This window comes from Hemicordylus capensis, chromosome 3 (assembly GCF_027244095.1).
Source record: "Hemicordylus capensis ecotype Gifberg chromosome 3, rHemCap1.1.pri, whole genome shotgun sequence".
Classification (NCBI taxonomy): domain Eukaryota; kingdom Metazoa; phylum Chordata; class Lepidosauria; order Squamata; family Cordylidae; genus Hemicordylus; species Hemicordylus capensis.
The window spans coordinates 52002220-52008719 of NC_069659.1; the positions used below are offsets into that span (position 1 = coordinate 52002220).

Sequence of the window (6500 nt, forward strand, 5' to 3'; positions counted from 1 at the left end):
ATGGCGGTGGGTGGGGGAGGCCCCTTTCAAAACGGACCCTTGCTGCCTTGGGAAGTGGCTCCCGGTGAGGAGGACGTCAACAGCCTCCCTCCTCTTCTCTCCTTGTGTTTCCTCTGAGCTTTGCAAGGCGTGTTAAAGGCACTCCTTGCAAAACTTGCAGGGTCCGATCGGTCTCAAAGAGCTGCTCTGGTGGTAGTGGTGGCAGCACTGGCGCTTGGGGGCATCTTGTTGCCCTGCTGGCACCCCAGTTACCTGTTGCCTGAGGTGACCACCTCATCTCACCTAATGAAAGGACTGCCCCAATATGACTACTGCAGGAATTGTTAGTTTTGTTTCTTCCACCTCCCCAGTATGGTCAATTGTATGTTAGTTCAACTGTCATCCCAATCCACTGATATAAATTGCTGTCCAAATCAGGGCTCATCTGAGGGAACTTTGACAGGAAGGCGTCCAGGAGTATGAAACAGTTCCTTCAGATCCACAGACAAATTTATCTCTGGATAAATTTGAAAGAGGCTATTGACATCCTTCCCACCCCAAAACAGACAAATACACAATACAAACTTATGCATTGTTTTTTCTACTCAAAATAACAGATATGTCTTGCAGGTTGACTATATTTACAAATGGAAGGAAGGAACTCATCATCATCTTAGTGCAGTGTTTCCCAACCTTTTTAATCCTAAGTCATATTCATGTATGTATATTGTAAATAAAAAAATATGTAGTCAAGTATATACCTTGTTTAGGCAAGTCCTGGAATGTTCTTGAACATCCTACCAATATAGCTATTTGGGGTATGCCTAAATCATTTTGGTGCCTCTTAGAAGAGGTGCCAAAATGATTCGCCTTTCTTTAGCCAAAATGTTTTGGTGAGGCATGCCTTTAAGAGGAGGCAAGCAGGTCCTGCCTGCCCCCCCTGCAAGCCTTGCAGAGCTGTCCTTCTGAAAACCCCTCAATGAAAGCAGCAGCCTGTGCTGCTGGCTCCTGTAAAGTGCCCTACTGCAGCGACGGGGTGCTGCTCCCAGCAGTCCTTGCATGGCGCCTGCACGAAAATGGCATCAACATAAAATTTCAAAAATATAAATTAAAATTTTATATATATATATATATATATATATATATATATATATATATATATATATATTTTAATGGAGCAAACCCGCCCCCCATACTTCCAATTTTATTTTCTGTTCCTTCCTTCTTCAGCATTTGCTGGACACAAACAGTACAAACTCCTACAGACAAAATATAGAAATAAACATCATACAAATAAAAGGTGGAAAGAATGAACTTATTTCATAATTATTAAACTGAGACTTAGGTTTTAAGATCAAACCAAACCACAAGAGGGCAATAGTCTGTGGAAAGGTGACTTGCATGTTAGGAAGGAGAAAGCTGAGCAAGAAAAGAAATGTTCTTTTTAAATTTTAGCATTGATGTGAAAAACTATACAAAATGTAATAGCTAGTATTAGTATGAAGGCCCCTTGCTTTCAGTTGTCAGGATGGCCGAGCGGTCTAAGGCGCTGCGTTCAGGTCGCAGTCTCCCCTGGAGGCGTGGGTTCGAATCCCACTTCTGACAAATTGATATTTTTGTCTTATTTCTAAATTGCTATGAACCAGCAGTCCCAACATCATTTTTAAAGCTGGAACGTTTTGGCTAATGAGAAGGCTCCTTCTTAGGCATGACATTTTCTTCCTGTATTTTCTGCCCTGTTCCTATGTGTAATCCCTAGGTACCGTGCTTCATTTAGCGACTGGAGTTTGGCGGGTGGTATGAAACAAGACGACGAAGGAGAGAAACGGTTTCACTAGTACGGAATCCCATGGAAGACAGAGGACGCGGGTACGGGGGGTGGAAAGTGGGGCTGCCGCTTCAGGACTGTCTTTAGCATGTCCCTGTCACGCTGCAGCGGAAGCAGCAAGCGGAGGCACGAAGCGAAATGTTATTGAAGTAGCCATACCTGACTCCTACTGGTTTAGTAACCCTTTAAAGCACGGCTGGCTGCCACCAGCTCGAAGCTGTCCAACCATCACTTGCGGCTAAGGATGATGGGATTTGTAGTCTGTGCCGCATTTAGACATAAGTTAAGGACAGATTAGTCTGTCTCACATTTTGAGGGGCCTCTCAGTTTTTAAAAAATGACCATTTCAATTGTTACACAATGTATTTTCATTTCAAAAGCATTTCTAATGCAAATAGGCTTCTTGCAAGATAACTAAATGCACAGGGGGACTGTATCAGGTCATGCAGACTGGCGCAGAGGCAGAAAGTAGGTTCTTCTGGGCTGAAACCTGGTTACAGTTTGGGAAGGAGAAAGCATACGGAGACATTTAGGATATTCCTCACGGGGAGGGATGCTTTGCTGAGATGCTCTCCGCCGGCCAAATATAAGAAAAACTCCACAATCGACTTATTTATTGTGGTTGAAGAGGCTCTTGGCTTTGGTTTTTGCGACGGTTCTGTCCTGTATACGAAGTTAAAATTGGGCCTGTATTGTACGAATTTCTTCCTGCCACATTTGCTGTAGCTCAGCAACTGTATGAACAGTTTGGGTGCCACCATACCAGTATAGAATACTGTGACAATGGGTATAGGCCAGGGAACCTGTTTTGCGCTTCGTAAGGCGGTGGTAATACTTTAGTAAGAAAAAGACGAACGAAAGAAACTCGAGGCACCGCTGGGATTCGAACCCAGGATCTCCTGTTTACTAGACAGGCGCTTTAACCAGCTAAGCCACGGCGCCTAAGGTTGCATCATGATTTCGCAAGAGCACTCTCTAAGAATAAACGACACATTTCATGATGGAAGAATTTCTGATTCTGAGCGGTTCCTATTCCCTTCCCAGCGAGGAACCGTGTCGCTTTACTTTAAAGCAGTGTAGAAGGTCGCCCTTCACGCCGCAAGCCGCTAGAGGAGTGCTAAATATTTGACTTTCGCTGCTGCTTTCAGCTAATGAAGGCTCCCCCTCTCTGGAGTACTTTTTAAGTTTTTACTCTCAGATTTTGGCCGGTGCCCCCATCGTAGGCCCGAAAGGGTTTTGTTTTCTCCACTGTGAAACATCCTAGTACTGGTGGTGGATGCACTATAAAACATACGTTCGCATATCTGGGCTTTTGTTGCTTTTTTTCTTTTTCATTTTTGCTGCATGCATGTGTGTGTGTGCGCGCGCGCGCGTACACAACACACATGCGGCTCCCTCCCTCTATGACAAGACTCTATAGGATTCGGTTGGGTCTATTACCGCTCAGGCTCTCTCTTGCACAGCCCCTTCGCCAGATTCCAAAGAGAAGACCATCCCTGCTGGCTCTCTCGCAGATCTTGCAGGAAGTGGGATGCTGCCGGTTTTGTCTCCAGTGTAATGCTCATCTGAGCCGTACCTTGAAGACAGTACAAATAAATAAGTAAATAATGGGATGGTGACACTCGCCCTCCGCTTAAGCCAGGGGAAGGAAGCTCGTCCTCGTCCTGTTCGCCACCTCCCTGAGTGACGCCGCTGGCCAAAGGGGCCCTTATTAGCAGAAAGCGACGTCTCAGCCACGCAGCTACTAGGACGTTTCTTCCTCTCTCTTGTGGAGCTCACCGTCCAGACCACCTGGACAACAGTGTCAGTTTTCTTTAACCGCGGGGGGACGGGGCCCCTATTATTTTCGGTTTGAAAACGTCGTTAAAATTAAACAAATATACGTCTCGGAATCGAAAATGACAGTCATTTGAAACTGATTTTCTCGAAGGGGGGAAATACAAAGCCCTTTTACAGAAATGGCCGGTTAGCTCAGTTGGTTAGAGCGTGGTGCTAATAACGCCAAGGTCGCGGGTTCGATCCCCGTACGGGCCAAATATTTTTTGAACAAGTAAGTCCCGAATGTAAAGTCAAGTTGATATTTTTGTCTCTCTTTAGACAAAAATTGAGGACAGACAAGTTGGTTTCGGGGATTCCCCCCCCCCCGGGTTTTCTGCTTTACTTTGCAAGACTAATTGTGTATTGCAGCTGATACTTTGCAAGACTAATTGTGTATTGCAATTGTGTATTGCGGCTGCCCCCAGACTCTGGAATGCTCTCCCAGTGGCCATTCGTTCCTCGGACTCCATCACGGCTTTTAGAAAGCTTTTAAAGACTTGGCTTTTACCCAGGCTTTTACATGATCGTTTTCTACTGCAGCTTCTTTGTGTTTTTATTTGTTGTATTTGTTGTATTGTTTTTATGCCTGTTTTTATGTTTTTATATTTTTAACATGATGTTTTTATTGTCTTTATTGTATGTTTTTAACTTTTGTAAACCGCCTTGGGGTTATCTTTTTAACGAAAGGCGGTATATAAATGCAAAAATAAATAAATAAAATAAAAATTTCTAAATAGTAAAAGTAAACCCTCGTCTTCATCCTGTCTTTATGTACTGAATGTTTTATATGAGTCCTTTAATTTAATGTCTGTTGCTGATCCTGGAAGTGTGTGACAAAATATCGGTGGTAAAATGGATTAGCTTCCAATATATCTTCTGAAAATTATACCTCTAAAGGAAAGACAGTAAACAAAAAGTGACATAATTTTTCTTTGTTTCTAATTAAATTAGATTCAGAAAAACGATGGGAAAAACCTGCCGTGACTCGGATTCGAACCGAGGTTGCTGCGGCCACAACGCAGAGTACTAACCACTATACGATCACGGCACGCCACCATTGAAGGATGAAAATTATCTTGAAATTGTCCATATTATTGACATTAAAATGTGACTCTACATTTTTTTTCCTTTTAATTTGCTTAAATTTGATCTAGAAAATTAATCATTCAAAAAGAACTTGCCGTGACTCGGATTCGAACCGAGGTTGCTGCGGCCACAACGCAGAGTACTAACCACTATACGATCACGGCACGCCACCACCTAGCAGTAAGAAAACTTTTGAAAATGATCATACTGTTTCTATCCAGAAATTATTTAAACGTTTTATTTGAATGCCTTGATCCTTCTGGGAAAAAAGAAATCAGCTCTGATGCTCTACTTAAACATAGTCTTCTCTGTAATTAATTTTGGTCCTGGTAACTGTCATGCATCTTAAAGAGAGAGCACGGAAAAAAGAAAAAACAAATGTAAATGTAAGTACAAGTTCACCCATCTGCTTACAGCTCAGTTCTTGCTCGATTCACTGTGATCAATTACTCTACCAAAGCCTGGCTCAGGGTAAATGTGTATGAGACAAAGAATCAGAGAAAGACTGCAGACTACCCCGTTTAACTTAGCTTAATTTATTGCCAGAAAAACTGCCTCATCCACCATTCAGGACTTTCAAAACCTTGAGCTTTTGCAGGAGTTACTTTAAATTTAATTACTATTAACCAGGCAGAGAGATTTGTATCAGTCTCTCGCCGGGTAACAGCCTACAGAATCACACACATCACACGCAGGTCTGAATGCATTCTTTTGAGCAAGTTAATGCTGAGCGAAACCCAGCCACCCCGCCATACATACACTTCCCATCTGAGTGGAAACTCTCCTGTTCAGATCGCGTATCTGATGCAGCCGATTGTCGTCCCCGGAAAACTCGGCTGCAATAGATATTCGTCTTTAAGGCGCCACGGGTCCCCCCCCCCCACTTCCAATCATATATTTGTTCTAGCCACTTGCTTCCTCAGCCCAGTCAGGGATCGTAAAAAAGCAGGTCCATTCACTGAAATTCGATTAATATGGATCATCTTCAAGAAAAAATAGTTTCCTCCCAGGGGTGCTGCAGCAAGGCTGGAGTGAGCCCTGAGGCGAATAGTGAAGATGGGCCCCGCCCCAGAAGAAGTGCAAGAGGGAGCAAAAGGCAAACTGTCACTCGACTAGCAGCCCCCCGCTCCCCGCTATTTGTACCCCTTTGCTCAACTGTATCCACACCCCCGTCTCCTCCTCCTCCCTGCAACAGAATCGAGTCCTTGGCGTTACAAAGGGCTGCTTCCTAGGTCACAGTTTTCCGTGTACTCTGAAATATCCGTCAAGTTCTGGACCTTTAGACAGAGGAAGATTTTTGGGCACAGCCAGCAGGTGAGGGACTGGACAGATATAGAACTCTTTCCCATATTAATATTTTATCACATGGAGATACTGTTCCAAGATAAGAAGCAGTAACATGGGAAGTGGCATTTTGAGCTCTCCTCATACATTTCTCTCACACAATTTGTCCACTGCAGTTTAGAACACAAAAGGGTAGAGAGGCACACTACAGTATTCAGTAATTTCATTTTCAGATGAGAAAATAAACCTAAACCTCTGGTATCAAGTTCAAACAATAAGAGTACTAAGAGCTTTCACAAGTGCTTCTTCCCACCCCCTGCAGATTCAAAGGCCAAACCCTTTTGGAGTGGGCTGTTGGGCTGGCTTTCAGATGTCAAGATTAAGGACACTTAATAGTGGCATTTTTCTGCCCGTTTACCCATCCCAAGCCTTTGTGACTGAGAGCACTATACATCTAACTCTTTGGAATTCAGCAGCTACAAAAACAAAATTCATTTTATAAATG

General features: G+C 43.5%; 5 non-coding genes across 5 annotated transcripts; 2 read left to right on the plus strand and 3 right to left on the minus strand.

Annotated features, from left to right (window-relative positions):
• Window positions 1–1501: 1501 nt before the first annotated feature.
• On the plus strand, window positions 1502–1584 carry TRNAL-CAG (transfer RNA leucine (anticodon CAG)). Its single transcript has one exon. It is a non-coding gene; the product is annotated as a tRNA-Leu (tRNA).
• Window positions 1585–2675: 1091 nt separating this feature from the next.
• TRNAT-AGU (transfer RNA threonine (anticodon AGU)) lies at window positions 2676–2749 on the minus strand. Its single transcript has one exon. It is a non-coding gene; the product is annotated as a tRNA-Thr (tRNA).
• A 1018-nt stretch (window positions 2750–3767) lies between these two features.
• TRNAI-AAU (transfer RNA isoleucine (anticodon AAU)) lies at window positions 3768–3841 on the plus strand. Its single transcript has one exon. It is a non-coding gene; the product is annotated as a tRNA-Ile (tRNA).
• Window positions 3842–4601: 760 nt separating this feature from the next.
• TRNAH-GUG (transfer RNA histidin (anticodon GUG)) lies at window positions 4602–4673 on the minus strand. Its single transcript has one exon. It is a non-coding gene; the product is annotated as a tRNA-His (tRNA).
• Window positions 4674–4803: 130 nt separating this feature from the next.
• Window positions 4804–4875, minus strand: TRNAH-GUG (transfer RNA histidin (anticodon GUG)). The gene has a single exon. It is a non-coding gene; the product is annotated as a tRNA-His (tRNA).
• Window positions 4876–6500: the final 1625 nt, after the last annotated feature.